The 21,948-nt window shown below is 34.2% G+C and overlaps 1 protein-coding gene across 1 annotated transcript in view; it reads left to right on the top strand.

Moving 5' to 3' along the window:
* LOC125051614 (glutaredoxin domain-containing cysteine-rich protein CG31559-like) overlaps window positions 1-21,948 on the top strand; it is a 58,483-nt gene that overhangs the window by 9,570 nt on the left and 26,965 nt on the right. The window contains exon 2 of the mRNA XM_047652057.1: window positions 9,532-9,588. The gene's annotated coding sequence lies outside the window, so the exon portion shown is untranslated. The remainder of the gene's footprint in view (window positions 1-9,531; window positions 9,589-21,948) is intronic.

Genomic DNA, 21,948 nt, shown 5'->3' with positions numbered 1-21,948 from the left:
TACAGAGCATTGCCAAGTCTAAGGAGCCTTAAAAAAAAGAGCATACTATACCCTGTCGGTCGGCAAGACATCTGCTAGCGTTGCAGGTGTGCACGGGCGGCGGTTATCACTTCTTTCGAAGCCAGCTCGTATACTTCCTGTTGCATAAAAAAGCCTTTTCTTTAGCCTTGTATCTATCTGTAACACGACAAATAAATAAAATAAGCTTTATTCATAACACATATGAAGATTTATTTTGTGAATCACCATAATACTTTACTGTCCTCAAATGCAAAAACCAAGCAATAGGAGCAGCAGGGATAAGCCTTCGGTGCCTGACAAACGTTTTCGATTTTTGACGCGCAAGTCATGCGCATGCGCTTTATATCTATAGCTTTTTACGGCATCAGCGAGTATTAATTGAACAAATAAAGAAAATCTCTAGGAACCACGGCAGAGGCGCACACGCCCACAGGGTTGAAAGATCACGCGTAAGCTCCTTTTTTTTTAAATAAGGTGAAAATGCGCTTACGCAGGCCCGCGTCAAGGATATCGAGCTTGACGCGGGGACTGTGGGGCTGGGTCTACACTCAAATCCCTCTGCTATTCAGAGCGAGACCCCCCACCCACTAAAAAACACCTCAGCCCTTCACACGCCCTTAGGTTCGGCCCTCGGGATTCGCTAGTCATTCTACCCAAACACGTAAGCTACTAGGCTAACACTGCTCTTACATTAATTGTATTACTACCTATATTAAGAGAAGAAATATACGAAAATTGCTAAAGTAACGCAAATTTATTTAAATACCATAAAACTAGCTAATTATGAAACCGCACAACAATGGTTGCGGCACCCATACAAAATTTCACTCGTTACGGTTCATCAGGCGACTGTCGAAATTTCCATTTGCCGCACCTCACTCGCTATTGTGTGCGCATTTCCCGAACTATTGTGTCGCCCACGTGAAGTGGTTGACACTAGGTTTCGAGCCAGTTAAAACACTTCTTACGTGACGATCCGTATTCGGGGTTATCTAATAATCTCCAGGGATTAAATGCTCGGCAGTGACGAGATATGGAATACGATGGTATCCTTCTATGCAAGTAATGCTACAGAAGGAGACAGCTGAACGTGAGAAGGAGCGCTCTAGGACGAATCCTAGGATTAGAAGACGCGGAGTAAACAGGAGAAGATACGCCCATTTCCTACCTCCTATGAAGTGTATATTTCACTGGAGGTTTTGAACTTAACAAGCCATTAGGGCCGCGGTAGAGTGCGAGAACGATCTCGGAGCCTCTGTAACGCAGCTTTGTAGGATCTGCTCCAGGTGGTTTTAGTGGCTCACCCATTCTGAATAGCTTCTGGTGCCAACATGCAAATGCATTTTCGCCTCGGATATTAAATAAAAATAGTCGTTGATTTTTGAAAGTACATACATCTAAAGGTTTGCCTTAGATATAATATTTAATGTTCGAAAAATGTTGGATCGACTATTTTTTTATTGCTAATCGCCCTGACACTTTTGGGGATCTTATCATGTGATTTGGTTCTTGTTTCCTCTTGTTACGGAACTTGTGATAAACTGGCGTAGACTTCTCCAATAATATTTCCAATATTCATAGGCGAGTGAGGGTCCGCCGTCTCGCGTTCCTCCGTTCCTAGGCTTTTGTTGCAGTGCATTCCACCAGATCGCACAAGGGGACAATTATTGAACCGAATCTTAATTTATATTTAAAGTTTTTTATGAAAATATATTTAAGAGAGATGTACCTAGATTATAAATTTAGGTTTTATTATTTAAAGGCTCATTATAATTATAACAATAACACGTCAAGTCGGAATATAAAATAAATACCAATCGTATCACCTCGACGTCCGTCGTTCCAGTTATGGAACCAGCTCCCCACTGAAGTATTTCCGAACTAGGGTCGATTTAGGGTCCTTCAAGAAAAGAGCTTACCAGTTCTTGAAAAGCCAGCAACGCACTTGCGAGCCTTCTGGCAATGTGAGTGTCCATGGGCGGCGCGTATCACTTAACATCAGGTGAGTCTTTTGCCCGTTAGCCTCCTATTTCATAAAAAATCATGTTTTTTTTTTAATATCAGTTATTTTTTATAAATGTTAATCCAAACCTATAGTTGAAAAATATTTCAGCAGTAAGGCCATAAATCCTTATTATGGATGTATGTAATTTAAAGGTATATAATATGGAACTTTTTGTCTTTATTTCACTCAAGTCGCGAACACCAGTTAAAATGTATGGGTTAACGCCCTGAAACTTGATAAAAAATACATGTTGCCTTTGACAAGACCCGTTCTTGTGGAGGTCCCTAATTTTGACAAATCCAAGAAAGTCGGGTTTATCGACCTCAGAACTTGATCCCGGGCTCCAGGTAATTGGTTTTTGTAAAAGCGATCATAAATTACCTGTTCGTAATGGCGTTTGGGGTACATTACCTTGACGTATGATTTAAAGTAATTTAAACTGAAATGTCATGACATTGAAATATTTATTTCATATCACTTAAATTTACTTAAAAATAACTTCTGAGAACAGCTTTTATTCCTCCAATAGCCCTCCGAACCTTACAAAAACTCTCCAACTTATTGAAAAGTTACAGACAAGTAGGTAGAGGTAAAAAAGATTTAATATGAAATAAACGCAAATTTTATACATTATTAACATTAGTCGATGTTTCTAGTGCTTTTCAATAATTGTGGCCAGCGTGGGATCGAATTGTATACGACAGTGATCAGATCGAAGAGAGCTATCACTTTCATTCGTTCAATTGCTCTCAAAATTATCCCAGAGTTGGAGTTCCTTAGGAAGACAGTTCTAAGGGCACAACTGAACTGATGACTCACGCCTCAGTCATTCATCAATCGTTATTCAGTCAAAATCACATTTCAATTCTGATTTGGTTGTACATGATCGGTTATAAACGTCACTTTGAGATAAGGTTTAGATGTTAAATAAGCGTCCTAGTCTGTCCAGAACCAGGCAAAGAATTCATGAGCATTTATATGTTTAAGTGCTGGAAAAACTCATTTGTAAGCACTTACATTACAAAGAAAACCGATCAAACGCTGTTATTAAACAAAGAACGGGATCTTGTAACTAGAAGCAATTTGTATACGAAACTTAGCCTCAATAGTATTACTAATAGTCTTCTCATAACGCAGAACAATAGCATTACAGTGTTCCGATAAAACAAAGTAACAAAACTCCAGCACGTGCCTAATCAGTTCCTTCCGTTTATTCAGTAAACTATAATCTGTGTGCCGGATGTCACGCTATTTATAAGAATTCGCTATAAAACTTCCTCAATCCATATTCAAATGGCAATTATTGTAAAAAATATCTATCGCGCTTGTAAACAACACACGTAAAAGACTGAGGAATGACGATCTACTTTCACTGAACGAACTGAGCGAGTGTAGTGACGCGTGACGTTTGACAAATTGATCAGTATAATTTTGTGAATGTATTATTGAATCTTGAAATGGGGATTCTTGTAACTTTCTAGTTAAAATTGATTTTAGATAGAATTAACTTATTAGTGAACTGATCTGTCTTGTGTAACGTGTCAAAGTTGATAACTGATTTTCGCTTAAAAATAATAATAAGCCTCATTTATTAAAATTTATAATATATACACACACACTTAAAATAAATAAAATATATATTATTATACTCTTAAGGAGTATAGGCCTCCTCCAATTGGCTCCATTTCTCTCTGTCTTGAGCATAGATTTTGATCTTGATTTTCGCTTAAATGTTGACAGTTTATACTATATCATACTCAGTCCCTCACCCGCTAGCTCTACGACCCTAAATGATTCAGATTATAATTAAATATCGGTAATTTTATTGGTTATATGTCGCTGTCAATGCCCGCATAAGTACTAAAAGCTTTCCCAAGAATCAAACACAATATAGAAATAAACAAAGAGAACTATTTCACAAAATAAATATTTGTCTTTTGCTATTGAGAATTCTCCGTATTTGGAAAAAAATGAAAAGAACCGTGAGAAATTTGCTATTAAATAATATTTTTCTCTTGGTTGGTGCGTGCGTATTTCATGCGCGATTTGATGAATTGTATTCAACATTAAAAGAATATATTGTTTTATATTTTTAAAGACATAATTATATTTCTTAGATTAGATTCTTTTGGTTATTCATTATCTATTATGTGTTAAGTGATGTTTCATTTAATTTGTTTGTAGTCCATTGAAATGTAATTTGAGGGCCAAACTGAACATTTGTTAGAGGACGCAATTTTATATATGGGACATGTAGGGGGGATCAATACAAGTTTAACCCCAAGTTTATGGGGTTGGCGCCCTTGTCCCCCGGCCGCCATCTTGGAAAAAGGGATGAAAACACGTTTTTGGCTATATCTCCTAACCACCGTTAATTGTAAACGCTGTTACAGCGCTCCAAAGTTCAGCCCATGTAACATTTCTATGGACTATTGTTAGTCTGTGGAAAAGACCCTAGTTTTGGTCTGTCATTTAAATTTTAATTCGATAATTTTTTTGGTTAGAATATTTTTAATTATAAATAAATAGGATAAAAGCTATTGTTTTCAAGTAAATTAAACTCAAAGTGTTGTTTCTTAAAATACAAATTTCAGCACACCACACATTTGAGTTTCATTATTTATCATATATTATGACCAATACAGATAATCATCTTTAGTTACCTGTGTAAGATCATATTTATTGTGTTTAGAAAATTTATATGACTTTAAAAATCTGCAGATTTCGAAATTTAATTGCACGACAATGATTTGCCAACTTTGTGAGACATGATTCATCTCAGAACAAAAGTTAACCAAGACCTTGTGAGCTTGCGTGAGTATTGCATTAGAAGGGAAAAATTCTATTATCTAAACGTCATACTCCAAAGATTTATTTTTGTATTCCTATAATAAAGTTCACAAAAAAGAATGCTTTACATGAATTACAATCTAGCCTATGCAATAATTATGGCTAATAAGTAATATTATGTTCACTTAATTTTCTACAACACTAATGAATAGCTTAAACTAAGGTAATATTAACAGTCTCAGTGATCTATAATGTTTTGACACTATGTTCGTGTGTCCGAGGTACCGCACTTGCACTTATATTCACCTCACTAGGTTTATTACCTAAAAGGTTTAGTTCTCTCTAGGCGTCTTATTCCTGTACCGTCAAGAAGTTTGATTGCCTCAGCATTCACATGGTTGTGTAGCCTATTGAAGTGAGCTAAGGCAAACCGTTTCGCCGTATTTAGCACTGTATCCACATTATTATTATTATTATGGGGTCATGCTGCTGATGTCGAAACTATTTTCATCCTGCAGAAGAGGGCTATTCGTGCAATCTATAATTTAAAATGTAGGGAATCTCTTAGAGATAAATTCAAGGAAATTAATATACTTGCCTTTCCCTCGCAATATATTTATGAAAATATTATGTATGTATACAAAAATAGTGATAAGTTGACTAGAATAGAACATACGCACAATGTTAATACACGGAACAAACGCAGGCTGCAATTTCCCCGTACTAGAATATCCAAAGTTAGTAATTCTTTTTTGGGGAAAGGGATACTCTTCTTTAATAAAATCCCAGAGGCTCTTTTATCTCTGCCTTTCAATAAATTTAAGAAATGTATTAAAGAAAAGCTGTGTAAAAAGGCTTACTATAAAGTCAACGATTATCTAGTTGATAAAAGGGCCTGGGACTAGTGCTAGACAGGCTACCTCTAATTAATTTGCGATATTTGTTTTAAAATAAGTGTTATTTGATGATTTGATATTTTAAAAGAGTACCGAGAGTTTTTTACGCCGGCTTTTTCTCTCGGCCTACACCCTCTGTCTTCTTTGCCGATGAGTAGGGATGCCTACAAATTGAAATTTAATGACGTGGAATAAGTGATACATGTATCTTATGTTCCATAATAAACATATTTTATTTTTATTTTATTTTATTAAGTGGATACTTTTATTTTTAATCTACCATGGTGCATTGACAATATCCCGAAGAACCTTGTTCTGAAACCGTTGTATTATTTCTGAATTGATCTTGCTGTACAGCCCCAAAGCTGAATACCATAATATGTCCTCTAATTATGATCTACAAATAACTATACAAAATATCCCTTTTTTGTTTTCATACAGAATAAAGCTTTACCTGTATAGGTAGGCAACTATTAAATGATATCCTAGATTGTACCCAGAATTTTGTCCTAGATCTCCATAGCAATGTAATGAAATTAAATAAACCTGGTATTTCCACCTTTTGTTTGCTATTCTCTGATGACGTGAAGAGTGAACGACCTGAGAGTGTCCGCGAATGACCGAAAGATCTGCGAATTGAAATGTCGATATGTCAACTTTCTTTATTGACTAGGCCTGATGTTCATCGCAGAACCTAAATATTTCTTAACCACACCTGTTAACCGGTTTCTATTAAATCAGCAAAATATTTAAGATCACTATAATAAATATTTAAATTAATTTTGCGGTGTCTAAAAGTTTTCGAAAAAAAAGTTTTATAATTGCATATAGCATTATTTTATAAACGTAGTAAATTATGACGTTTAGCATATAACTCTTTATTTAAATTAAGACATTACTTAACAGCTGTTAATGTATGTTTAATAGACTACTTACACTTATTTTTATATTTTGGTAATAAACACAGCCTTTGTTATTCAGGCATAGCATTTTAATTGTAAAATAAATAGTTTTTTTTTTAATTCTATTTATTATTAATTGTTGTTGTTTCTTTGTATTTTGTAACTGTTAGTAGTCGGTGCAATGGGATTATTTATAGGTATTTAAAAGTAGTAACATAATTAAAGATTATATAACCATACAATAATTTCATAAAATGTTCCAGAAATTTTTAAGTGCGTACAGAACAACTAATCTTTTCCCTTTATAATATATGTGATAGGTATGATATTTTAAAGAGTTTTTTAATAGAGAATAGAAAATGCCGGAAACCTCTTGCAATGTTGTTGACTCTTCCCCGGCCCACAATATCCATAAAAAGTGTAGAATTATAGCTACTGTTTCGGTTCAATAGTCGATTCTCAACAAACGTTACGGTGTATAAACATGAAGTTTTTTTCGTTTTCCTATATTTGTTGTACTATAGATGGATGTTGTGTTGTTAATCTGATTTGTACAATAGGATTAAGTATGAGAATTTCTTTTTTGACGTCCATAAGTGTACATTGTAATACCTATATAAATAAATGATTTTTGACTTTTGAAAAGCCTTAGCCGTAATCAGAGAACGTTTTTCTAATCGTAATCCAAAAAAATCGTAAATCTAATCGACATTATCAGATTTTTTTTATAGAACAGAGGGCAAACAGGCCGAAGGAAGGAAGAAATTGTAGAATCATTATTATCCATAGCAACAATTGTATTTTAACTCAATTAATATTTTAAATCAGAGGAGTTGTTCGGATTAACGAAGCTAAGTTTTATCATCGGACGTCAAGGCAGAATACGAAATTCCACCCGTATCACCCCGACGTCCGTCGTTCCACAACTACGCGTTTCTTAAGGCTGTTTTTACTGTGTACTATGACCCAACTGCTCATCATCAGGTGAGCCTCCTGCCCGTTGGCCTCTTGTAACATCAAAAAAACTCCTAAAACCTCCCAAAGTCTCATTAAGAGTCATAAGAAAGGATTAAATATTTAATATATAGTATTAAACAATGGAGCAAGAAAGGACTAAACTGGTGCCCAAGGTACAATAAACGAAAAAGAAGAAGACCAAATTAAGGAAATACAGAGAGTGGTACAGTGCAGATAGGGATGGCGGGAGTTGGAGGAATCCTTTGCCAAGAAAGGGCACAAAGACACCTAAAAACAATGAGAAATATAAATGTGTGTAAGTGTAAAAGTATCTGAAATAAACTGCGATTATTATTATTATTGAGTACACCTGCTTAGGCACAATTTAAATTTATTAAATAAATCTATATACAATCTATGTAAAGATAGGTATTACAGAAAATGTTGTTCGAAAATATAGAAGAGATGATGCAACAGAGGCATGAGAAAATCTGGCGTCATGGGACTTACGGAACAGATTTAACTAGAATAAAGTTTCACTACACAATCTCTTTGCTTGGTAATTAAAATACCATACAACTTACCAAATATAGGTACATTTTTACCATTACCTAAATAATGCCGGTTATATAATACACTTGTCAGACAGCCTGGAGGTTTTTCGGAGAAAGTATCGATTACGATATTATGTCGATTCATGAGGATAGAACACGCGATAACTTGATTGTATGTAGGCCAATTGATTGTTAATCGAATTTATTTTCGATAAATTAATAGTGTTGGCCTACGTCTACTCTCAGTAATCTCTGAGAACTAAGAACGTCTGTGAGCTGTTTAACCTCAAAACGTCCAATATTTCTTTCAATTATTGAAATAACTAAATCCCCAGACGTTATATCGAAGTTGAAAGAATTACAAACGAAAAAGTTTTTGCGATTTCCCGTGGGATAGTGTTTGTAATACGATCGTGCTTTGTAAGGGAATTGTATAAAAATGGTCAAGCGTGCGTTGCTTCACGGTCTGGAGTAAGCACAATAACCTTTAAGCGGGAATAAAAAATATAAAACTATGCAAGAGTACAACAGTATGACAATTTAACCTATAATTTTTTGCTGGAAGTCCTAAATCCCAATGGGACGGCAGACATTCCTACAACTGATTCGCCTCTGAAGCACTGATTAATAATTATAGACCGTTTATTTCCATTCTTTACAAATGTTGAATATAGTTTTGTTATATTCATTTTTTTACTCGATATCCATCAGTACCATTGATCGGAACCCCTTCACAGGTAAAGGTCTCCTCCAGCTTTTTCCAAATATCTCTATCCATAGCTTTCTTTTCGCTTCCTGCTAACGCTTCTATATCTTCTATCCACTTTTTTAAGGCGCCGTCTTCTTCTTCTCCTTAGTCCTTTCCATATAGTTGTCTTTAAAGTCCACCTTTATCTGTGCATCTACCTCGCCCATTCCTTCTTCTGTTTTAGGAAATAATGTAAGTCGTCTATGACATTACCGTGTTCAAATGATGTCTTTCACACAGGTTTTAAAACTTTTGGTGCAATTTCTTTGTACACAGAAATCCAGCCTGTCCAATAAAGACGTAAACTGCATATTTTATCATTACTATGCAAGTAACGTAGGGGTTGTCATCGACCATAGATAATAATGTCTATTTGTAGTCTAGTCTTTATTAACAGGTTGTCTAGCCATTAAATTCTCTACGGACAAACTCTTAACAAAATCAATATTATATTTGACGACACCTCTATATAGACGCATATTATATATATATGACATATATTTATCGAGAAAGACAATACATAGATATATATTTATTGATTAACTTGTTAATTTAACACTTAAAATATGTATAAAGTAGTATTGAATCATTAAAGCTTCGTTTAAATAATTCTACAACGCTTAAAACATTTTTATCAATTTTAATGTTTTTATTTCAGATACACAAGATTATAATCCAGCATCACATCATACTAGAAAATCACTTTTCTAAATAGGTATGTATATATACTTTACCACTAAAAAGGAAACCAATTTAAATGTATCATAAGATCACTACTATGAAAATATCCTGGAGATCTAGAATGAAAAACTATAGACGATGGCACATGTCGTGTGTCTATCATTGGCTACATTGTTAACCAATCACAAGCAAGCGAAACACGCTATCGTTTTGTCTTTCTTTTTTTTTATATTTTAAGACTGAACATAACATTATAATGGAATATAGATTAACCTAAATTAAAAATATGTCTTGACATTTTATTTATTTATTTATTAAAGCTCAACACATATATAATGCTATACATATATACAGTATGAGACAAGCTATATTTTCTAAAATACATGACAATTATGGTAAACATAAATGTTATAAAAAATTCAAAATTAAAAATACAATAAAAATGTAACACATCAAATTTTAGACATTAAGCAAAAAATTGCTTGTAATAGCGGATTAGGTATCAGATAGGATCTTAACAATGCTTTTTTTTAAATTAATCAGCCTACTACCGAATATATCAAGCTCTGGATAACAAGTGTTTATTCTGGTATATTCGCGAAGAATAGGTTGGTTTTTTTGAACCTTGATTTTAAATTCAATGTGATGAACACCTTGTTGCATTTTTTAAAGGTCATAACTCAGCTTACAGTCCTTCCAAGAATGTTAAGAAATCCATAGCATACATGAAACCTTTGATGATTCAAGACAATTTAATAAACTAAGTGTTGTTATGAACTTTATTACAACGTGTTAAGGTTGTGTTTCTGACTACAACTGGAAGGTTATTTTGTATGCCTTAGGCAGGTAGCGTTTCCGGTTTTGGCTTGAGCTTTCGTTGTTATAAACCTTTAATTACTGTATAGGTAACATTTGACCAGTTTTTTTGAATTCCTTTCATATATTTCAAACTTATATTAGTATCGACAAATTATATCTATTATCGGTTAAATTATTTGGCCACAAGTTTAATAATGTACTTAATTTGCGTCTTCATAATATTTCATTTAACGGGCTTACATGCTGCAGGTATTGACTATAGAAATCCTGTGGTGACTGATCACCAGCCTTCCAACACAGAAAATATACAAAAGCATGCATACTATGACTAAACTATAGTAATAGACAAAATAAAGTTCTTTTATTATTACGTTGAATTATTGAATTGGAATTGTGTCGTTTCTTTGTTTTAAAGCGTATTTATGGGTTGGGTTATTTTTAAACTGTATTCACATTCATTGGAATCACGGCTTTATTAATTAGAGTTACGGTGTATGTAATATGTCGTAACTTTGAGAGCCACTTCCCGGATATTTGCAAATTCTCAGACACTGGTAATGATTCGCATCAAATTGGTATTTATAAAACCTTAAATCGTAGAAATCAACTTAAAAATAAATTTGTATTTTAAATCGCTGATTAATTTCCAATCACGTTTTGAAGGCGAGGCAAGGTCAATGTAAAAAAACTAAATTACAATATTTTAAACATTTTCATTATATGTCGTGTAACATTGAAGTAATAAAGCATTATTAATTGGATTAGGAAAGGACACCGAATTCACGAATGTTCTATTACATAACACGATTAAAACAAAACTAAAGTATATTATTCTTTCGGCGTCAGGACGTAACGACCGCATCGCCTACTAGTGAAATAACCTGTGACAGAGGTTATTTCACCAGTGCAATCAGTCAACCCCTTTCCTAGTGGGAGTGCAATGTTGTTGCTTTCGGGCTTCAGACAAATAGGCAGGCACGACCGGGGAAGTACCACTGTCTCAGAAACAAACCGGCGTGAAGTGATGCAATATTGTACTCGCGTTTCGTGCGGTGACTGTGACTTCCGGAGCCCATTTATTTTCGAACCAATTCGACTTAGGGTCCTTCAAGAAAAGAGCGTACCACTTCTTATCGGCCGGCAACGCACTCGCAACGCACGCGGTATCACTTAACATCAGATGAGCCTCCTGCCCGTTTGCCTCTATAAAAAAATGACGTATAAAGTTTTATTTAAAAGGCCGGCAACGCACTCGCGAGCCTGCTGCCAGTTGTTTACCTGTTCTATAAAAAAAGTTATAGTAATATATTTGCATTAACTACACGATGTAAAAACTTTGACCGCCATTTGTATGTCCTTTTGTTTGCCCTCCACGTGACGCTGCGTATTTTTTCATACTTAAATTATTATTTCTATATTACCACAATTACCACAGTGGCAAAAAAGGGTAAACGGAAACATGCGCAAAGTGTTTTGACTACAAAACAAGTCTACAAAGTCAGTGAAACAACTGTTAAGTTGGGCAATTGCCTTCAGTAGTCGGAGCGGCATCGCAACAGAAGAATTGCCGTTGAAACGGCCTACGCAAAGAAATTGTTTAAGGCTTACCCTAAAGACTTCTGGGTGTCTTTTTCATCATTTATTACCTTTTTTTCTAAAATGGAAGATATTTTGATGTGTACATATACTTTAATTTGCTGGGACTATATTTAATTGAACCATCTAGTGTCGCTGGATGCAAAACTGTTTAATTTCTACATCTTACTTGATCCTATCTTGATCGATCGTGGGTACTATCGAGAACTCTATTAAATAGATCTAACATATTAAATTATATAGAATTAGAAAACACATTTTTTTCTTCTGTGGGTGCAATTAGCCCTAAGGCTATGAGCGAATCTGTTCTGTGGTGCTGTCATGTGGAGTGGCTATTGGAAGCATCTACTTACCTACTGCTAGAACTACTGCCGGTCTTCTAGCTCTAGAATATGGTGACGTTTTAGTCATCTCACATACTGTTATATGATAAATAAGAAAACATACAAAAAATACTCCCAGCGTTAAAGGTTGTCACAGGGACCAAACTTTTTAAATGTGTTTTCATTTCCTTATTATTAATTTTTAATTATTACAACAAAACATTCCATCGACAAAATCATTAAAACGCCACATTTATATGCGCTTGTAACTGTCCCTTGGAGATTCGCTCAGCTATTACTTCATCTCCAAATGGCAATGATGAGGCACGGGTTTACAGTTTCGGCAGAACGAAAAGATTTATAAGTTTTCGAAACAATTTATAATAAAATTAATAGCTTACTTAATCATAAAATAGTTAATTACTTTTGTTAATACTTACGACAGAATCTCTTTCGCAATATTATCTAACAGTTAGATAATTTATTTGAATCTAGTGCACGACCGTTGTAACCATTTGTTTGGTTTTAGTGGGATTTATAAATATTTCTCGAAATTTTTATTCCTTCACTAGTTTTGAGAGCGCTTCAAGTCTAGTAACTAAGCCCACGACTTTGTAATCTTAGTCTTGTCAGACACATTGAGAGTACAGTGAGAGACGCTTAGGCTATTTGACAGTTTGTTATACGTCAGTCACATGACACAAAACGGTCACAGATTAGACAAATCGACAATGACTATATTTATATAGTCTGTCTTGGAGTTTAATTTCGTTGGAGACTGATTTTGATCGAGATATATATTGTATGTAATTAAAGAATTATAATAAATACAGGTTTACAGAAATGTCATAGGGACTGGTACGACGCCTAAAGCGTTTTTAACTCTTTAAATTATGAAATAAAAACTTTTGGTATAGGTTTCCGGGTCTCTAGGTCGTAGGTGCGATCCCCTACTGTGGACGTATGGATTTTTTTCATAGAATAAGGGGCAAGCGAGACGCCCTTAAAGGGCAGACATTGGCACCCATTTTAGAGAGAAGAATGCTCTTATTAAAACTTTAATTGAACACGGACTTTTATTAACAGATACAGAAATCTGAGGAGAAATCAGAACTACGGGATTTTTATTAACAGATACAGAAATCTGAGGAGAAATCAGAACTACGGGATTTTTATTAACAGATACAGAAATCTGAGGAGAAAACAGAACTACGGGATTTTTATTAACAGATACAGAAATCTGAGGAGAAATCAGAACTACGGGATTTTTATTAACAGATACAGAAATCTGAGGAGAAAACAGAACTACGGGATTTTTATTAACAGATACAGAAATCTGAGGAGAAATCAGAACTACGGGATTTTTATTAACAGATACAGAAATCTGAGGAGAAATCAGAACTACGGGATTTTTATTAACAGATACAGAAATCTGAGGAGAAATCAGAACTACGGGATTTTTATTAACAGATACAGAAATCTGAGGAGAAACCAGATCTTCGGGATTTTTATTAACAGATACAGAAATCTGAGGAGAAATCAGAACTACGGGATTTTTATTAACAGATACAGAAATCTGAGGAGAAATCAGAACTACGGGATTTTTATTAACAGATACAGAAATCTGAGGAGAAATCAGATCTACGAGGTTTTTTATAGGTTCTATCAAAAATTAAGATAACGATTACTTTTGAAGTGGTTGCAAAAATCCTGCCAATACACTCAAAGACGAGGTTGGAACTTTATAACAGGAACCCAGATTCCACTCCATTCAACAGTTATATTTTTTCTCCGACTCATGAATGAACTACGTCCTTGGTAATAAAGCGATAGAAACTAAGTTATCTATATACAGAAACTAGTCGGTCCATCCGTTGTGACAAGTTTTCCTCTAATGGGAATTGAGATCGAGCTTTGAAAGTTGTTATTATTGGCAAGATTCTGCAGGTGTCATTTATATTACGGTGTTATATGACAATTTATTTGCAACACACAAATATGCAATATGTGGGGTGTGCTACCAAAAGAAAGCCGCGTTATTTAAGAGTGTAATAGTTATATTTTTGACCAAGCAAAAATTAAAACACATTGCAAAGTAAGTCAGAAAACGGTCGAACGAAAACGTTTCTTACGAACGGAGCCTTAACCATGAAAATTGAGTTCTTGGTAAAAGTTGTGGACCCATATAAAAGTCAGCACGTCTAACTTTTATATTACATACAACGACCACTATTTAAGCCTTGACTTGTTATAGCTATCACGGAATAAACTTAATATCCATAGCGCTAAACCTGCATCATGAGCACACCTCACTTTCACACCACAGCACAGCCGAATTAGGTATTACGTATTTAATAGGTTTATTGATATTTTCCTTTCGTAACTATTTGAACCTTTTTGAATGCCATCTTTGTCTATATTTTTAGTATAATTGATTTTTATTTTATGCCGTAGGATTACGAAATAAAGAAAAACCCGTCTTCCACCGCATCAATCCGTCCGTCTGCTTGCGATAGCGTCAACAAAAATTGCCGGAATTTATTACTATATCTAGAATGATTTATGAGGAAGGTTGAGGTCTATAATATACTAGTATTTTACATATTCAGTATGGTTTTAAATAATACGTGTGTGATGTAAAACAAATGTCGTGAAAGATTTATCGCTAGAATATTTGACCTATTGTATGCCAATATAAAACCGGAGAATTTTAAAATATATTTTTAATTATGTTTTTATAATCTAGGTGATCGTTGCATATTTTATGTTTGAATATGTAGTTTCAAAATTATTAAATGATATTGTAGAAACATTCCATAACTCATTCACAAGGATTACATTATTCATAATTTGTTAAATAAACTTTATTGATTTTTTTTCCTTTTGTTTGAACCTTTTTGTAAATATTATGTATTCCAATGGCTGTATGTTAATTATATTTGATTTTTGTTATGTATAATTTATATTGTCATACGATTATTGTCATAAATAAATAAAAAGGTTTATTTTTATTTTTTTATGCTTATTATCTTGCTTTATTATGTAATATTATTAGTTTAAATTTTGCAATAATAATTTCTGTTGTAAAATTACGTTACTTTAAGAATAGAAAAAAAAATTAAACTCTCGATGGGACGAATATGCGACCATTTCAGAATCAGATTAAAACACAAGTTAAAAGAAAAATTGTATTTTCACTTGAAATTTGTATCGAAAATTCTGCCCTTTCTTCCATCTCTTATATTTTTTATATGTATACAGTTTTCTGTTGTTTCACCACCCAGGTAACGCCCATACTTCTAACGTCTATTTTTGGAGTTTAAAATATGACAGGGGCGGCGGAAATATGCGGCGTATTTGGGTTTTGTTCTTTGTTTTTCCGCCGCTTCATTTACTAACGTGTTCGCCCTCTCATTTCCCGGATACCAACGTGCTCTTAATATTATATGAACTCTAGGTAACTTTGCATCGCTCTTTAAGTCTAACTTTGAATCATAATGGAGACCAAACTTGACGCCTGCGTTGCCCTTTTTTCGACTAACACTACTGGGATATTAGCGAATTGATTTATATTTGACAGGACCTTGAACAATCAAATCTACGTTTATTCATATTGAATTTTTTGAGAACATCGTACGACCTTGACAGCGTGACTTTTGCCTTTAATGTCGGGTTCATTTGAAAGGTCGAAGTGATTAAAATCTCATAACAATCATGTATCTTCCATTGCTGTCATTAGACATGAATACGAAACATATATGTGAGGTAATCTTGTAATCTTTTTAAATCGGTAACATCTGAACTTGCATTCAAGTATGCAAAGGATAGACAAGCAGTCTTACAGATTCTCTTTTTTTTTAATTTTAATTTTTTTTAATTATATATAGTATTTTACACAGGCAGCGTAATACAACTATATCAAGAAATTTGCTTCGAAATACTAACAAAATGTCACAATACAAACAAACAATATGACATAATATTTTTAATCGAATCCTAAAAACCGTACGAAGAGGTATATTTTGTGTCTATAAGTACCTATAGCAAAAATCAATTAAACTAAATATAGCCATTGGAATACGTAATATTTACAATAAGGTTCGCAAGGCAAATGGAAAAAATCAATGACATTTATTTAACAAATTGTGAATGAGTTATGGAATGTTTCTAAAATAATATATAATATTAATATATCATTTAATAATTTTGAAACAAAATTTTCAAACATAAAATATGCAACGATTACCTAGATTATAAATACATCAATTATAATATATTTTGAAGTTTTCCGATTTTATATTGGCATACAATAAGGTCAAATATTTTAGCGATAAATCTTTCACGACATTTGATCTGGATGATCAAGGTGTCAAATGATTCAGATTTGCAAGGAATAAGATTTTGTTTTCAGACTGATACTTTTTAAAATGTCAACAAAGATCTTATAATTGATGTTAATAATGTAATGTTACTTAAAATCGTTACAAAACTCTCATAGTATCTCGTCTTTCGTTATCGTTAGCTATAATCAGCGTGAGAAGAATATTTTTATCGTGCCCCAATTTTCCCCCATAGCTTTGTGGGTGCAAATGCACTGGTCGAGCTATACGGGATGTTTGACTCCAGAACAATACACACGCTTTCGATATGGAGAATGGAAGCACAGGCTGCCCTTCGTATTCTGGGGGAAGCATCTCTGCGCTCAAAAACTTAACAAATTCCACTGAAGTATTTGCTAACCAATTCGACTTAGGGTCCTTCAAGAAAACTCACTCAAACAAACTCACAGATCGTCAGTTGAACCTCCTGTAAAAAAACGTAACATGAACTCGGTTGTACGGTGAACTTAGGCCCAAAACTCGGCGCGTCAGGCACAGATCACCTACTTATGTATAAATACGATTACAAAACAGGTAAAGAAATCTGAGCCCAAGCTCAAGCCTTGTAAAGCCGCTGTTTTGGCCACAAGGTTGACGACCTTTAAAAATTATTAAAGAAACAGCACATTTGTCTGCCACATTGAATAGTAAAACAGATCTTTAATACCGTTAATAATTAATTAATTGACAAGATTCTGCATCCTTATTAGCGACATTCCGTGCTAATAATTGGCAACAATGTTTAGTGTGACCATAATATAAACTAATAATTTAAATGTTTTTCTAACAGACAATGAAACAACAAAATTCGCGTTTCATTGCCTGTTAGAAAAACATTTAAATTATTCTTAAAATCGTGTTTAGATAAAACATAAGGAAATAGTAAATTTTTATATTTATTAGCTGAGATCAATCTTAACAAAAATAAATGTTTTAAAACAACAAAAATGAGATACAATTTTAGACCTATAGACAAAAACGGGTTAACACAACATCATCTCTCAAAGGCTGGCAACTCATCCTCTAAAGACCAGTCTGGCCTTTTTGGGCGTCCCGTAGCCTTGTAAAAGAACAAAATCGGTCTTTGATTATATAAATATCACTCTACAAATTGCATTTAGTTTTTACTGTTTTGACAGACTGGTACAATATTGTCATCCCTATTGGATCTAGAATTCATATAATCCATTAAAATTGAGGCAATATTGATTCAAAAATTGACTGTTTGTTATACACATATTTTATAACATCCAACAACCCTCTAAAATGCGATAGTAACGGACCGTGTTATAGGAAATCGCGTTGTAGAAGTATTCTCGTACAACTGTTTTTTTTAATAATTTAAAAAGTACGAACACGAAATTAAAAAAATATAACTTGAGACATCCGCGTTATAGGTGGCAAATATAGCGTTATATGGGGGACGGAAATCGCGATAGACGAAAACGGGATGCATACGTCCGAAAACGAAAAATCTTTACCTATCCTACTTCACCCGCGTCATAGTCACCGTACTCAATATGTTTATAGTTAGTATGTTAATTGACATAGTTATGCGTGAGGTCGCGTGCTAGCCTTGTACGGGAAGTGTACCGTGACGTTTTCCTAGTACGCAAAATCAAAGAACTTTCAAAACGAATATGTTTTAAGTATTTCGGTTCAAACCGGTTTTCATAAATACCAGAACTCCACTAGTAACGCTTAATAGCGGTAGAGATCCCATCTTAAAAGATCTGTTCAACATTGAGGCTTATAAGCCGCCAATACCACCCATATGTGTCCGACATTGTGTGAGCGTTTTTAATGCCATTTTTGTCGAACCAGCTGCCCGGCAAGGTATTTCAGATTCAGAGATTTAGCGCTCGATATTAAAAAGTATTGTATATGACATATTTTTTTATAGAATGGGCAAACGGGCAGCAGGCTCACCTGATGTTAAGTGATCTATTGAGATCACGTTAAGTGATCTATTGGCATTGCGGGTACGTTGAGTAAAAGAATTGGTATGCTCTTGAAGGTTGAAAAGTTTCGGAAGTACTTCAGTATGCAGCTGGTTCCACATAGTGGTGATGCGCGGCAAAACCTGCCTTAAAAATCACTTAGCTGTCGAACGGATATATGTGTTACGGCTGGAATTTCGTATTCTTCCTGGACGTCCGATCTTGGTATTAACAGATCATACTAAGCGCAAACTCTACTCTGAATCGTACCCATACATTTTTATTCCGCTCATGAACAACTGGGCGGTATCAGTTAACAACAGAAGTTTTTGTCCCTTCTATAAAATCATCATTTATTAATACTTTCTAGTCCAAGATATTACGTAATAGTTTCTAAAGTGGTCCCTTATTTAAAAATAATTATAGGCACACATTGATAATAGCACTACTTTTGCATAATAAAGAAACTAAATATTTGTTGACAACTTTCACTTGTTAAGTATACCTTTGATTTCGTTTGTAAATAAGGGTTTTGTCATTCGTGATGTCAGAGTCTTTCGTGTGGAGCTACTGGTATTCACGACATTTATTTCATTTGCTCTCAAACATCACACATGAGGACAATCAGATACTTATGAAAATATGTTATAGAAACGATTTACACGTGTGCTAACCAGATCCATGCAACTTCCTCACAAACGATTAACCCACAATATCGCAGCACTCATCTCAAAAAAAAAGTTTATTATGGAATATAAGATACAGGTATCACTTATTCCACGTCATTAAATTTGAATCGGTAGACATCCCTACTCATCGGCAAAAAAGACAGAGGAAAGAAGGAGAAGAGAAAAATCCGGCGTAAAAAACTCTCGGTACTCTTTTAAAATAGCAAATCTTTTTATTGAAGAAGTCGCATCGGTCCGCCAAGCATCCACGAATATACAATGTAAATACATAATTATATATAGGAATAAAGAAAATATTTGAATGAAAATAAGACTCTTCCTTAATTTCATTGTATTGTAAATGCATATGAAGTGGCATACGTGTGGAAGGAAATTTCTTTGAGATTTGTAAAGATTTTTCCCTAAATTATTGCGCATGTATTTTCTCTATGTCCCAGATATGGAAGTTCTAAAGAAAGTGTCTCTATAAAAGCGGAAACCTATATTTTGTTACATTTTATTTACGCAAGGTATTTCCGTATAGTTCCGGTTTAGGGACCTTCAAGAGAAGAGCGTACCTTAAAAGCCAACAACGCACTTGCAACTGGTGTGGTGTTCTTATTTTTGTATATTTGTATAAGTTGGAGTTCGCATTCCCAGCCCCCGAAAGTCACTCTTCTGTGGGACGCCACCCACTGCAGAATATCTGCAATTCAAAGACTGGGTGAGCAATACCCACTAAAACCACCTCGAGTAGTTTCTACAAAGCCGCTGTTGCAGGTGCCATCGGCGGCGGTAAGTATCCCGCCTAATCGTTTACCTCCTGGTATTAGAAATATCATATCAAGTTTTATATCGTATCTTTATTGTATCTCTGTATTGTATCTTTTGAAGAATGATTTTAAATTAAAAAACATGTTTTATCCTTTGCCTCACAATGTCTATAGCAAGTAACAATTAATGATACGTGTGAATGGTCAACGGCGCGGAACGATCACTTATCAATGCAAACATCTTAATGACCACTATCATTATTCAATTGGAAATTGTCTCGCCGGATTTGCAATCTCCATTTTTTTATTGGACAAATACATTTTTAGTTTAAATTGTTCAACGTTGATTATTTATTTATTAATTATAATATGCCAAGTTCAGAATGTACCACTATAACATTTTATACTACATTGTTGCAAATAAATTATTATTATTATTTCTTTTATGTCATCTTCCCAACTGGTCATGCTGGAAGCTTTTAAGGAAGTCATCCTTGGCGCTAATTATAAAAAAAACAATTATCCTTCACCGCTGGAGGGTTATAATTGTCCGAATGTTTACTTGGTTCGAAATATCTTTTTCAACTATATGCTTGAAGATATACTGTCTACATAAAAGACATATATTTGCGGGTTATTGCCCGTTCCTAGGAAATGCATTAGCTAATTCAGCTACCGGCTAGCGATGTCACTTCTTTCTCCAAACACGGCAATTGAAAGCAATTTAAAAAATTATTACAATCAGAGCGTAATTGAGATGAACAACGCAATAGTTTACGTAATTGTAGATTGAGGCATGGTTCATAAGTCACTGCAACCATTTCATAATAGAACCTTTCAACTTTGGATTGGACGCGGTACTTGCAAACATCTTGTCAATTTATTATTATGTAGATAAATACTGCTAGTGTATTAATAAGCTAATGCGCGAGTATTTGGAGAAATTATCCAACTTGTTTTTAAAAGAGTTCAAAGAGGGAACTTATTACACTTTCCGGAAGCCAGTCAGTCACTACTCGGCTTGGGCAAAAGTTCTTTAGAGATATTGAGTGGTTCAATTTAAAAGAACGACCCCTCAAATATGTGTTCTCAAAAAGAAAGAGCCTTCAATTCCTGGGGCCAAATCAGAAAGACCAAGTGTTTTTAAACGCTCATTTTAAGGTTGGTTTAATGTACTTAGTTTGTAAATGTACGGAGTTTCTTAACAAATCAGTTGTTCATACATCAACTCTGGGTACACATTGGAATATTCCTTTGTGCCGCGGAAGGAATGGATCTATCTTACCTCTAGCTATTTCTGAACCAATTCGACTTAGGATCAAGAAAAGAGCGTATCAATTCTTACAACGCTGGCAACGCACTTGCGAGACCTCTGACAATGTGTCTATGAACGGTGAGCTTAACATCAAGCCTCCTGCCCGTTTGCCCCCTGATATAAAAAAAATATCCATAGCGCTAAATCACCTGTATCATAAGCACACCCCCACATACACATGTTGGGGTATGTACCTTCACGTACATACCCCAACTTTCCCACCATTACACAAAACAGCCGAATAAGGTATTAGGTATTTAATCATTTTCATTGATTCCTTTCCTAAATGTCTGTACCTTTTTGTATATATTGTTCCATCTTTGGCTATACGTTAGGTATATTTGTTGCTTGTTGTATATCATTTATGTTAGCTGTAGGATTACGAAACAAATAAATGGGATGGGAATTGCATTTAATAGTTGTTTTATATTTAGCTTTTCTATACTATTCTTAATAAATTCGTGAAATCTATTTAATTTAGTGATATCACTAAATTAATATAGCCCGCCTCACCAATATACGAAACGTCTTTTATACTTAACGCTTCTGCTATTATGATGAAATCACTTACAGATGCTAAT

This window comes from Pieris napi, chromosome 8, assembly GCF_905475465.1.
Source record: "Pieris napi chromosome 8, ilPieNapi1.2, whole genome shotgun sequence".
NCBI lineage: Eukaryota > Metazoa > Arthropoda > Insecta > Lepidoptera > Pieridae > Pieris > Pieris napi.
This window is presented reverse-complemented; position numbering and strand designations above follow the sequence as displayed.